The sequence below is a fragment of the Cervus canadensis genome, chromosome 1 (assembly GCF_019320065.1).
Source record: "Cervus canadensis isolate Bull #8, Minnesota chromosome 1, ASM1932006v1, whole genome shotgun sequence".
In the NCBI taxonomy this organism is placed as follows: Eukaryota; Metazoa; Chordata; class Mammalia; order Artiodactyla; family Cervidae; genus Cervus; species Cervus canadensis.
Genome location: NC_057386.1, coordinates 19,517,446 through 19,531,487, shown reverse-complemented (window position 1 = coordinate 19,531,487; position 14,042 = coordinate 19,517,446). Strand labels below are relative to the sequence as shown.

General features: G+C 47.9%; 2 long non-coding RNA genes across 3 annotated transcripts; one reads left to right on the top strand and one right to left on the bottom strand.

Annotated features, from left to right (window-relative positions):
* Nucleotides 1-4,029: 4,029 nt before the first annotated feature.
* On the top strand, nucleotides 4,030-13,325 carry LOC122443507. Its single transcript, XR_006270033.1, has 3 exons — nucleotides 4,030-4,688; nucleotides 12,305-12,481; nucleotides 12,573-13,325. It is a non-coding gene; the product is annotated as an uncharacterized LOC122443507 (long non-coding RNA).
* Nucleotides 8,287-12,063, bottom strand: LOC122443447. Of its 2 annotated transcripts, none has more exons than XR_006270024.1 (3): nucleotides 11,691-12,063; nucleotides 10,584-11,599; nucleotides 8,287-10,091 (listed from the first exon to the last, which is right to left on the bottom strand). It is a non-coding gene; the product is annotated as an uncharacterized LOC122443447 (long non-coding RNA). The 2 variants fall into 2 exon arrangements; XR_006270020.1 differs by having other exon boundaries at nucleotides 11,303-11,599.
* Nucleotides 13,326-14,042: the final 717 nt, after the last annotated feature.

Below are 14,042 nucleotides of genomic sequence, written 5' to 3'. Positions count from 1 at the left end.
TGCAAAGAGTCAACTCATTGGAAAAGGCCCTGATGCTGGGAAAGATTGTGGGCAAGAGGAGAAGGGGGTGACAGAGGATGAGCTGGTTGGATGGCTCAATGGACATGAGTCTGCGCAGACTCCAGGAGCTAGTATAGGACAGGGAAGCCTGGTGTGCTGCAGTCCATGGGGTTGCAAAAAGAGTCAGACACGACTGGGCGACTGAACAACAACAAATGGTAATTCTGTGTTTACCCTTTTGAGGAATCACCAGGTACTTTTCCAAAGAAACTGTGCCCCTTCCTTTCATTTTTTTGGTATAACAGAGCATAAAACTTTTACTTCAACTTTTATGCAACATACTTACACACATCATAAAATGTACCATGTAATGGTCAATTAAAATTTTTTATTATTTATTTATTTTTGGCTGTGCTGGATCTTTGTTGCTGCACTGGTTTTTCTCTAGCTGTTGTGAGCAGGGGCTACTCTCTAGTTGCAATGCATGGGCTTTTTATTGCAGAGACAGCTTCTCTTGTTGCAGAGCACGGGCTCTAGGACACGCGGGCTTCAGTAGTTGCAGCACGTGGGCTCGGTAGTTGTGGCTCCCAGGCTCCAGAGCACAGACTTAATAGTTCTGGCCCATGGTCTTAGTTGCCCGCAGCATGTGGGATCTTCCACGCACCAGGGATCGAACCCATGTCTCCTACATTGGCAGGCAGAGTCTTTACCACTGAGCCGCCAGGGAAGCCCTCATTGGGCCATTTTTAAATGTACAGTTCAGTTACAGTAAGTACCTACAGAAGCTTTCTTGGGCCTCCCCAGCTCCTCTTCTGTGCTGACTGGGTCTTTAATATGAAGGTAAGGCGTCTACAGACCACTTGTTCTCCGGAGCCCCAGGACAGGGTCCCCACAGGCCTGTGTCCCAGATCTTATAAGGTGCTTCCTCCAACTCCCTGTCACCCTACCTAGCTCCCTCCTTCTCTCTCCTTTCTTCTCTTTCTCCTCCCCCTCCTCTTGCTACTTGTTTCTACTCTGTGGTATTTCCCCCTCTGGTTCTAGGGGAGGTCCCCAAATCCTCACTTCCCCATTTCCTCAGCTTTGGTGTCCTCCTCTACTCCTGAGCTGAGGACGCCTTGGGCATACAGGGGACTGTGGAGCCAGAGGTGTCCCAGTGGGGACAGTCCCACCTAGTCAAGCAACAGCCTCCAGGGCCTCACATCCCGGCTGCCCCTCCCTGGCCACGGACTTCAGATGGACATAAATAAGAACTGGGACATTTTCCAGAAAGGAGTGTAGGGGCAGGAGTAAGGCCAGGGGCAGGCAAGCCTCAAAGACGCGGCTTTCTCAGGTGCCTCCAGGCTAAGGGAACCTTTGTGGTGTCTGCATTTATAGCTTGCTTTATCTTGTCTAGTGTTTTTTTCTAGAGGGGGCTGTGAGGTCAGGAGGAGATGGGTTCTTTCCCCAGCTGGAAGCCATGACTGCAGACTCAGCCCTCGAGGAGGACACTGAGAGGGCAGGTCCTGGCAAGAGGGGAATTCAGGGCACAGAGATTTGGGTCCAGCTTAGCCTGTGGCCAGAGCGAAACCAGAAGTTCAGACTACATGGAAATCCCGTCGTTTCTCGCAGGAGCTGCCGGGACCCAGGCTCAACCAAGAATTAACTTTTGGCAAACGGACTGTCACAGAAAGACTAAAAGTCATGCGAGCCACATTCCTGATTCCAGAATATCAGCAGCATATGGTGAAAAGTGGAGCTTCCCAGGCAGTGCTAGTGGTGAAGAACCCGCCTGCCAATGTAGGTAGACGTAAGAGACACGAGTTCGATCCCTGGGTCGGAAAGATCCCCTGGAGGAGGAAAGGACAACCCACTCCAGTATTCTTGCCTGGAGAATCCCATGGACAGAGGAACCTGGCGGGCTGCAGTGCATAGGGTTGCACAGAGTTGACTTAGCATGCATGCACGCATGGTGAAAAGTGCTCAGACGGGGAAGGGGTTAAAGGCAGAGTTGGTTTGCTGTTGGTGATTACTTTTATTTTGCTTCTCACCTCAGTGATTCAGCATTTCTTTATTCTCTCACCCCAGATGAATGTCATATTTTGACTTTCTTGTGTTTTCTTGTTTAAAGAAATTTGAACCATGACAAGTATAAATGCTCTCATCTTGCCTCCTAAACCAATGCTTGACAGGGCGCGGTGGGGGAGGGTTAGGGTTGCTTCTCCTGGCTGGTCCACCTCCGCTTCTCCACATACAGGGGCGGGGAGAGGGGACCTGTGACTCTAGGCTGACGTCTGCGTGGGGGAGCTCTGCTGCTATGTTCACTTGCTCACCAAGGAGTGTGCGATCAGGCTCCCTGCTGGGTTCAGAGGGTACAACTGGAGCCTCCCCAAGGGAGGGTGCACACAGGGAACACTCAAGAGCAGTCATGGAGATGGTGGCCCTGCTGGAAAGCTCTCCTGGGAACATACCTTTCAGCCAAAAGAGAGAAGCAAGTGGCCCAGAGAGATCCAAAGGGTCAGAGCAGCAAAGTTCGCAGGGAGCCTGGAGAGTGGGAGGGACGATTGGGAATGTGGCCCCTCCGGGACTGTCAGACTTACACCTAGAGCACTACACACACTCACACATGCATACCCACACACACAGAGTCAGTGTGAGCTCCCTGGCCTGGCATCTGAGGGGTGCCTGCCCCATATCCTCACCCTTCCACTTGGCTTGTGCCAAGGGGTGACCAGGTTTCCTCCACTCAGGCCCTGCAGGTGGGTGTCTGCAGCTTCTGCCCCGTCCCTCCTCCTTACCTGGACCCTGTGAAGGGAAAGAGCCTGTAGTATTCTCAGTGGAGCTTGACTCTCAGTTACCTTCCCACTGCAAATTATTTTTCTTTAGCCAACTGCCCGTGCACCTCATTAAGAAGGGTTTATAGTCTTAATTTGGGTGCACATATTGTTTAACATGGGGCTTTCCCAGAGGCTCAGAGGGTAAAGAATCTGCTTGCAATGCAGGAGACCCGAATTCTATCTCTGGGTCAGGAAGATCTGGAGAAGGAAATGGCAACCCACTCCAGTATTCTTGCCTGGAGAATTCCATGAACAGAGGAGCCTGGTGGGTTGCAAAGAGTCGGAAATGACTGAGGACTAAGCAGCAGCAACATTGTTTAACATGTGAACTACTTTGTTAATAAAATTGTTGATTCATTGAAGAAAATGAACACTGCAGGGACTTCCCTGGGGGTCCAGTGGCTAAGGCTCCACACTCCCATTGCCAGGGGCCTGGGTTTGATCCCTAGTCAGGGTACTAGATCCCACATGCCACAACTAAAGATCCCAAATGCTCTAAGGAAGAGAGACAATTCCATGTGCCACAACCAAGATCCCTTGCAGCCAAATCAATGTTAAAAAACAAACAAAAAAAAACTACCAAAAGTCATCCTTGATGCTTGTAACAACAACAAACATACACCTTGGCCATAGTCTGTGGGCCAGGATATGATGGGGGAGCACCTCCTTTCTCAAGGACCCTCAAAGAATATGATATCTCAGCCTCTCCCACTTCTCCCATTGAATGGAGCCAAGATGGTGGCAATGACTCTGGGCTAGCAGATTTCCATCTGCTGCCTCATTTATTCCTCACAACTGCCTTGCTGCTGCTGCTAAGTCACTTCTGTCGTGTCCAACTCTGTGCAACCCCATAGACAGCAGCCCACCAGGCTCCCCCGTCCCTGGGATTCTCCAGGCAAGAACACTGGAGTGGGTTGCCATTTCCTTCTCCAATGCATGAAAGTGAAAAGTGAAAGTGAAGTTGCTCAGTCCTGTCTGACACCTAGCGGCCCCATGGACTGCAGCCTACCAGGCTCCTCCATCCATGGGATTTTCCAGGCAAGAGCACTGGAGTGGGTTGCCATTTCCTTCTCCATCACAACTGCCTTAAGAAGCAGATATTGTTATTCCCATTTTACAGATGAGGGCTCAAAAATTCGGAGGGATTATGTAACTTGCCCCAAGTCACCTGACTGGTAGGCAGTGGGGCTGGGGTCAAACCCAGGTCTTCGTGGAATCATACCTGACTCCTTCCTCCACACCATTGCTCTTCTCCACTGCCTGGCAGCCTGGTTAAAGAATTAAACAATGTAATGCTTGAGAAGCACTTGGCACCTGATCCTTCAGAAGTGACCCTCTAGGAGAAAAATCAGACTCAGTGGACCAGAGCAGAGATCTGCAGTTACCTTAAAGCAAAGCCTCTCAACCTTGATCGGACATTGAAATCACTGGGGAGCTTGTAAAACTCCACACACCCAGGCTGCCTCTCAGCCCAATAAAATTAGAATTTCTGGAGGTGAAGCTCAGATATCAGCAGCTTTTTCATTTCTCCCCGCTGATTCTAACATGAAACCAAGGTTGAGAAAACCGCAGGACAGCAGTTCCATTGCAAACCTGCCAGAGGAGGCTGACCAGAGAATCTAAAAAGAATGAGGCTGTCTGAAGGCACTGAAAAGGAGCATTACAGAGCCTGCCCTGGCAGGGACAATCCACCCGTGTCTGGAGCAGACGATCCGGCCCACAGCCAGGACTTGTCCAGCCCTGGAGGCGCAACAGCCACGTGGATGGAGACTCCAAGCCCTCTCAAATCTCTCTCATGACCAACTGCTGCTTCTGAATCGCAGCTCAGTGGGCCAGCTTCCCACCACACCTCAGTCATGGAAAGAAAACGGGCAAGTCAGTCATGGCTCTTTTGTAGATGTATCTTGTATAAATTGGTATTCTGTAAATGTAAATTAATGTAGATTGATCATTGCTTTTGCTTTGACAGTTATTGGAAATGGAGATTAGCCTTCAGGTGTTACTCTGGTAAACTTGGATTTTCCCTAAAAGACCACCCCTCTCGGGGAGCTGACGAGTGTGGTTTCTGATTTAGGCCCCTCACTTGGACTGTGGTGAATTCACTAGGAAACCATCATGGGGAATCCCAGAGGACATTGGCCAGACTCCCCCGACACAGCGCACCCCAGCCTCGCCACAGACTTTGCATCTAACGTCCTGTGCACAGACTCAGTCTGAACGAATTCTCACCTTCCTTCCAACCCCCTCCACAATTTTCCTTGGCCAAACTGCGCTTTGTAAATCTTCAGAGCATCCCATTGTCTTTAGAGCATTATAGATGGGGTACAGCAGCCCCCACCATCCTGATGCCCTGCATGCTGGCACTCCCAACCATGGGACCTTCCCCAGTCAGGCAGTTCCCATCCACTCACGCCTCTGCCTGTGAGCTCCCCTCCTCCTTTCCTCTGGTTCCTTCCTCTTTCCCCTTCCTCTCTTCTTTATTGGGTGACACTTTATTCATCTTCTAAAACCCAACTCAAGTATTATTCTGTCCCTCTTTCCCTGCTGGTGGCTTTGTTCACCCTGCACCCTTAGTCCTTCAGAAAGAACTGTACAATGGAGGTTCACACACTGAACTCTAGTTAATTATCGACACATTTCCTCCCCTTGTCTCCCCAGGGTTAGAACCATGTCCTGTTGGCCTTGGTGGCCTGGTGCCCAGCATGGTGGCATGCCCAGTGTGTGCGTGCTTTAGTCGCTTCAGTCATGTCTGACTCTGTCTGACTATGAGTGCTTAAATGTATCTTTGTTGAAATCTGAGCAAACAGTGACAATGGTTACATTCAGTGATTCAAGTGAAAAACCATTTCATTTCCCATTTCTCCTTTGACTACCTCAAAAAAGAAAATCTAAAGAAGCCTAGTGTCTGTATAGTCAAAGCTATGGTTTTTCCAGTAGTCATGTATGGATGTAAGAGTTGGACCATAAAAAAGACTGAGCACCAGGAATTGGTGCTTTTGAATTGTGGTGCTAGAGAAGACTTTTGAGTCTCTTGGACAGCGGGGAGATCAAACCAGTCAATCCTAAAGGAAATCAACCCTGACGATTCATTGGAAGGACTGATGCTGAAGCTGAAGCTCCAGTCCTTTGGCCACTTGATGTGAAGAGCCGACTCATTGGAAAAGCCCCTGATGCTGGGAAAGACTGAAGGTAAAAGGAGAAGGGGTCGGCAGAGGATGAGATGGTTAGATAGCATCACCGAATCAATGGACATGAATTTGAGCAAACTCAGGGAGATAGTGAAGGACAGGGAAGCCGGGCGTGCTGCAGTCCATGGGGTCCCAAGGAATCAGACATGACTTAGCAACTGAACAACAACAAAAGAAGGCTAAAGGGACTTCCCTGGCCATCCAGTGGTTAAGACTCTGCGCTCCCAGTGCAGGGGGCATGGGTTCTATCACTGGTCAGGATAAGATCCTGCATGCTTCATGGTGTGGCAAAAAAAAAAACAAAGAAGCCCATAGATCCTGAGTGAATGATCACTCTGGCTGCACAGGCTAAGCTGGGACACAGGGCCAAAGGGCAATGCTGACACACTAGCCTGAGTATTTCCTTTCCAGATGAGACCTGCACTGCTGGGATCAACAATCCAGCCAAGGTTGCAGGAGGGAGGGGATGGGACAGAAGCGCCTCAGAGTAGGTGGATGTTGGCAGGTCCATAATCCTGTTCCCCATGCTGGGCTTTCCCTGAAACAGCCAGGAGGGGCCCAGAGCCTGGGATGGCATGGAGTGGGAAGGTTTGAAGCATAGACTAGATGTTGGACTCCAAGTAGTAGTAATAGTAGCGTTGCTCAGTCGTGTCCAGCTCTTTGTGACCCCATGACCTGGAGCCTGCCAGGCTCCTCTGTCCATTGGGTTGTTCAGGCAAGAACATTGGAGTGGATCTCCACTCCCTTCTCCAGAGAATATTCTCAATCCAGGGATCAAACTCAGGTCTTCTGCATTGCAGGCAGATTCTTTACCATGTTACAGAATTTGACATGTATGTAGGGAAGATGTCTGTGAGGCAGCAGAGCAATGAGTTAAAGTTTTCCTCATTCTGTAACGTGGTATAGTGTTTTATAGTGTGGTTTCTAGAGACAGATTGCTAGGATTTGGAATTGGCAAGTATGGTCCTGAGCAAATTAACTTCTTTGTGCCTCATTTTCCTCACCTGTAAAATGGAAACAGTAATAAAAATCTCACTCAGGATTTTTATGAGGACTAAATGAATTAGCTCATGTAATTTTCCAATACTAGTGCTTTGCATGCATGCATGCATGCTCAGTTGCTTCAGTCATGTCCAACTCTTTGTGATCCTATGGACTGTAGCACACCAGCTCCTCTGTCCATCGGATTCTCCAGGCAATAATAATTGAGTGGGTTGGCTCGCATTCCCTTCTCCAGGGGATCTTCCCAACCCAGGTATCAAACCCAGGTCTCCAGCATTGCAGGTGGATTCTTTACCCACTGAGCCACCTGGGAAGCCCATACTAGTTCTTCAGTTCAGTTCAGATCAGTTCAGTTGCTCAGTCGTGTCCGACTCTTTGCGACCCCATGAATTGCAGCACGCCAGGCCTCCCTGTCCTTGGCATATAATAAATGTTCAATGAATGCTAGTTAGTATTTGATATATATTTTTTAAATTTAATTTTTTTGACTGCCTTGTCTGACTTGTGGGATCTTAGTTCCATGACCAGGCATCAAACCTATGCCCCCTGCACAAGATCAACCCGAAATTCAAAATCTTGACTTCACATCTTGACAGGAAAAGGGGCAAAGTCACAATGCAAAGGAATGTATGTCAGTAATGGGAGGAACCACTGCAACTGTCTAATGAAGTAACCATACTGACCCTAGATATGCAAGCAGAATCAGTTCTGGTGGCTAGAAGGGATGCTTTCTTGGCCTCAGGGCTCAGGATAACTGGAAAAGGGTTAAGGTATATGCAAAACAGGTGTAATGCAAGGTTTGAATATGCTAGGTGACCTAAGGCAGGAATGATTAAGGACTAACGGAGTTCAGGTCTGACTGATCGTTTATGGCTGATGAGGGGTGGGCATCAGTGGATTGGGAAGGCTTTATTACTTGGCCTTGAAGTATGTTCAGAATCTGGATATGTGGAGATGGGAGGATTTCTATTCCAGATGAAGCAAAGTTAGGTGAACCAAGGCATGTTTGGTAAATTAGTATGTTGGGAATGAGGGGGTCCCAGAAAGAGAGCTGCAAGACATAAGGCTGGGACAATAACTTGAGTTCAAACTCTGGGTGAGCTTGAGTTTGAACTTCATTCTGACGGTAATGGGGAGCAACGGGATATTTTCCAGGTGATAAGTAGAAAGAACTCTACTGTAAGAAGGCTCCTTTGCAAGTGGCCTGTAGGATGTCTCAGGTTGGGGAGTGAGAAGGGGCATAGGCCATAGGCATTAGGTAATGAAGGAACCAGCAGGTCTAGGCAGGGGGATTGATGAGTGGCCACCTGAAAAGAAAATCAGACAAGGCCTGATGAGGTGTCAAGGATGATTCAAAGGTGGTCAGGCTCAGTGCCTGTAGGATGACAGAGAAGGAAGAGATGCATCTACAAAGCAGAGAAGTCTGGAGGAAGAACATTTCTGGAAGGAACTCAGATTTGGAGGATGTATGAGGCCTCCCCAGTGGCTCAGTGGTAAAGGATCCACCTGCAATGCAGAAGCCACAGAAGACTCAGGTTCAATCCCTGGGTCGGGAAGATCCCCTGGAGGAGGAAATGGCAACCCACTCCAGTATTCTTGCGTGGAGAATCCCATGAATAGGGGAGCCTGGTGGGCTACAGTCCATGGGGTCACAGAGAGTCAGACACAAGTGACTTAGCATGCATAGCATGAGGCAGCCAGTTGGGATCCAAGAGGTTGGCCTAACATCAGACCGATGATGGGAGGAGGAAGAGGAGAAAGGAAAACAGAGCTTGCTGCAGCAACACTGAAAACAGTGAGTGTGTGTGTTTCAAGGCAGTTATCTGTCAAAAGCGTCAGGTGTAGCCAAAAGACTGACAGAGGAAGGATGAGAAAAGGTCACCCAGCAGACCTGACAGTGGGAAGGTCATGGTGACTTCCCAGTAAAGCAGAGGAGGTTGAAGTTGCACAGAGCTGAGGAGGGAGCAACTCACATCCTGATCTCTGGAATTCAAGGTTGGAGAGATCCCCTGAACTTACACGACACTAGCACCTCCCCTTCTACTTCAAACATACTACGGTGCAGAAAAACTTTAAAATATTCTAAATAAAACAAATCTTTCCTTCCATCCTAAAGAAGGGAGGCACAATAGGCTCTCCTCGGCCTTCTCCCTCTCTCTCCCACTCTCTGGCTGGAGATCAGGCGCTGTCAGGACTCATGTTTAGGGAGACAGGCGTTGGCGGGATAGACAGCTGTTTATTTCCTAGCGGAGCCCTTCTGTGTTTTCATAGCTCAGAATAGTTCCTTGGCCCTCTCCAGGCCTGAGGGGAGGGGGAGAAACCTCATTGTTTGTTTTCATGACAATTCTGGGCCTCACCTCTTCCTTTTTCTCTGCATCACGGTTCTCATTTGGGAACTCTCAGAGGGGGTAAGGTGTGGGTTAACAGGGTCCAAGACTACTAATTTCCTAGTTATGTCCTCTAGCTGGGCTCCGGAAGAGGGAAGGACTAATAACTGACTGTACAACGTGGGTGTTTTGGTTGGGATGAAAATTCTGAAAATTAAAGAAAGAGTTGATTAAAGGACTACAGGGCAGAGCCGAGAGAGAAAAATAGTAGGGGGAAGAGAAGAGGGTGAAAGGGACGACCCCCTCCCCCAATCTGAGTCACAGCTGGATGACAGGCTGTCTGTAGGGAGCTGACTTCCACTTGAGAATTGCGAAGTGCTTCTCTGATTCCCCGTGTACCTCAGTTCTTGGCTGAGTCCTGGCAGCACCCAGGTTTGGAAGGTGCCCAGAGATGGAAGGAAGAACTGACTTCATTGAACAATCTTTCAAACTCTGAAATTTTTGTTAACTATGTGGATACATTACTTTTGAAAATATTTTAATTAAAAAGATATGCAGATACTATTATATAAAATAGTATATAAAATAAACAACATGGACCTACTGTATAGTACTGGGAACCATACTGAATACCTTTTAATAACCTATGGAGGTGGAGGTTTAGTCGCTAAGTCGTGTCCAACTCTTGCGACCCCATGGACTGTAGCCTGCCAGGTTCCTCTGTCTATGAGAATCTCCAGGCAAGAATACTGGGAGATAATCTGAAAAAAAAAAGTACACACATAAATATATTTATAACAGAATCACTTTGCTGTATACCCAAAACGCTGTAAATCAACCATTCTTCAATGTAAAAAATTCCCCCCAAAAGATATGAACACATTTATCTTTTTCCTTCTGGTAATAATGAATTATTTGCTTCTATCAAATAAAAGTCAGGCACCACATCATCGGAGCAACTTTCAAGCAAGGACTCAAAACTCAGAATGTTAAAACTGAAAGGTGGGTGAATATCAACTCTCACTTTACAACTGACAAGAGTGAAACCCAGAGAACTCTAGTTACTTGGCCAAGGCCACACAGCTTTTTAATCATTCTCTTTTTTTTTTTTCCTTTTAATATTAGTGATGGCAATGGGGGAAGGACAGTCTCCTGGATTGCCTGCTATAAGCTTGAGAATGTTTCTGAGTCTTCTTAGGAAAACCAAGATACTCTTTCTGCCCCATACCCACCTCCTACCCCCCATCCCCTACCTCACTTCACTCCCCATCAGGCTGAGCTAGGACTGCGCAACTGATGTTTCTTCAATTTCCTCCCTTCCTTTAGTTCTTCCAAAGAATTCATGAGTTGAAGCAAGGAGGAATGGCAGGTCAGGGTTGGATCCTTAGCTGGAGTCACCCTTCCCAATTCCCCTCAGCCAGCCCCTCTTTGTCTCTGGAGTATAGACCAAGACAAAGAAAATGAACTTTTTCCAAATAGTCCCAACCACTTTTTTAGAGCTTTCCTTCCTTTGCTTCTGCCTCTGCCATGCAACGTCAACAAAGTTTAACTCCTGGCAAGAAGGATAGAATTCGACAGATAGAATGTGTCCTGGCTGCTAGGGTGGTTTGGCACCACCAAGGGGCTGATGGAGAATGGGAGAAGTGTCTACCCTCTGGTGGTGAGGGAACTAGTTGACCTTTTTTGAAAACAGGTTAATCTCTGGAGGGAAAAACAGCTTCTTTGGGAGGGGGAGGGGGTTTAAGAAAGAGGGAGGAGAGGGAAAAAATGGTCAGTCTGTACTCCCCATAATGGCTTGGATTGTTAGGGGAAACACTGACTGAAACCGCCCACCCTGGCCAGGCACAATAGTAACCATTTGCATGAATAATTTTATAACAGGAAGTCTTGGTAAGGAACACAGAACTAACAAGCCACCACCAACCAGAAGAATTTGGGAAAGGTCAAAGGAGGACACCACATGTCTACCAACCTCCCGAATTCTCCTTGCTGGAATCCATCTTGGATGTGCAATGCGTGTGCCATCAGGAAAGATCCTTTGTCAGGATGATTGGCCAGAGACAACCCAGAAACTAATCCCATTACCATAAAACCCCCGAGACTGTGAGCCACGTGGCAGAGCTGTTCTCTTGGGTCCCCTTGCCCTGCGGCTCTCCACCTGGGTGCCTCTGCCCAGTAAAGTCTCTTGCTTCGTCAGCACAGTTGTCTCCTTGGACAACTCACTTCCGAGTGATAGACAAGAGCCTGCTCCTGGAAAGGGTCTCCCTTCCTGCAACAGCATGATTCATTTGATTTTAGTAGAAGGCAGATGCTGGGGTGACAAGAGGTAGGTAATGAGCCAAAGATTCTTAACTGTTTACCGTGAAGCAAGTGTCCTGCAGCATTTTTCTGTGGACAAAATGTCCAGCTCATCCTGAGACATGAACCACGCTCCCCCAACCTGGTCAACAGATGCACAGTTCAAGGTCCTGCAGCTGAACTTTCCCACCGTGCTGGAGATAAGTCAGCCATTTTCACTGGCTAACAATGATTAACCCACCTCTCCCTCCACCTGTTTTTACCAACATATTTTTGTAAAAAAAAAAAAATGATCTGGGTCACTCACATCAAAGGTAACAGCAGCTGATCCAGCCAATTTCTGTCTGCCCCTCAACCCCAACCCCACCCCCACCGCACGCCCCCACCACTGATCACTTTGATAGGAAAAAAAGCACCTGAAAAGAAATTTGGTGGAGTGGGAGGAGAGTTCTTGTTTTATTTTATTTTGGCTACACTGGGTCTTCACTGCTGCACATGGGCTTTCTCTAGCACAGGCTTAATTGCCCTGAGGCATGTAGAATTTTAGTTCCCCAACCAGGGATTGAACCTGCATCCCCTGCATTGGAAGGTGAAATCCTAACCACTGAACCACCAGGGAAGTCCCAAGAAATTAAAAAAAAACAAACAAAAAACATTGTACATCTTGCGGTTACAGCTGTCACCCTTCAGAGACATCTACGTTGTTACTAAAAGCCTTGGACTGAAGCTGGGTTTGGCCTCCCTGCTACTATGTGCAGACAAGATCCACTCTAGTGATCATAGCTGAGCAGAAAGGCAGCTCCTCTCTCAATAGGACCCAGAACCACAGCCACAAGAGAGGATTTGGCTGTAGGTAAGGTCACAATCTCTTTTTGTGAATAAATGCAATTTTTGGATGAGATGCATGGTCAGTTATGGCTCCTTCCCTTTTGCTTTCCCGTCAGCAAAGAAGCTTGTCTGAGTGAATGAGTCAACCTTGCTCTGGGAAGAAGTTGCCAGATACACTGAAACCAGCTGCTCTTAGTTAACAACAGACCAGACTGTACTTTCTGGAACCTTGCCTTCATGTTCTTCCCAAACCAAGATCTCCAAGCCTCTGAATTTCTGTTTGTGCAGAGACTGCCTGGGGAGTGCCCAGCTAATGTGCCTGGGAGGGACCTGTATAATTTTCCATCTTCACTGTTTCCTAGACTCAGCAGTTGTTTCCCCAGAGAGCATTAAGAAGACTTGAGTTACTAAACTAAATCTTGTCATATTATTTAGCTAATCTAAATCTTGTCATATTATTTGTATGACTTTGAAGCTCCTTAACAAATTAACATTTGTGTTCCAAAAAAATAAAAAGTCTTGAGCCATCTCTGCCAAGGACAAAATAATAAGGAACTCACTGACATCTGTATAAATGGATTCTGTTTTCATCAAAGGATCCCCCACTGGACATAATTAAGTAAATGGCTTCCCTGCCCTGCTAGAGAGGGTGTGGAGATCCCTGAGGACAACTGGGATTTAACTTTGAATTCCTCAGAGAGCCAGGCATGGTGCTTTGCTCAAGAAATGTTTGTTGAATTAAACTGGAGAACTTCTTGAAAGATGCCAGAAGCTGGAGGGAGATGATGGAATCCTCTCTCTGGAGATAGTTCTTTAAATGAGAGAATTCTCACCGAAACCTCCAGCCACTCAAATGCTTCTTTCGCTGTATTCACTACAAATAGTCACAAGTCCCTGGAGGATTTGAAAGCTCCCAATTTTTCTCTTCAGTCAGCTTTCTAGCAGGCTCAAGTTCTTGGTTGGGGTGGGGGGTGGGGGCTCTCCTCTTTCTGCATCTGATAAAAATTTGCTGGAGGCAGCAGGTAGGGGCTGGAAGTTAGAAAAGTAGAGACCAGCAAATAGTCTCATGATGTAGGCAATTCTCTAGACAAGAGTCCCCCTGCCAGGTAGGCAACCTGTCAGAAAGACTCCCCAACTGCCCTGTGTGCCCAGAGGGATATCAGCTCCATCTGCCCTTCTTATCAACAGGCTCATGCTCCCTGAGTTTCCCCCAGAAGATAGGGCTCTCCCCTGGCTCCCCATATGCTGAGCACGTGATGGCACCCCGCCCAACTCAGGTACTCTGACTCCTAGCAGCCAGCGGAGGGGGGAGACCCAGATAGTGCCTCTGAATATGTTGTCAGAGCATCTGCCCAACTTGCCCTTGTCTCACCTTTGACCATAGAAACTTCAGTCCTGAGGGATCATTGCAATAGATACTCAGTACTTTCTAGGAAAGCTTATCTGGTTAGAGAGAGGGGGTCACCTCTTCCGTGGGGCCCACTCCCTGTGACCTGGCAGTCCCGATAGTGCAGAACACCCTCCCCCTCAACACCACAACACCACATTCCTCATTTGCAGCCCACTCACAGCCACCAACACCACCA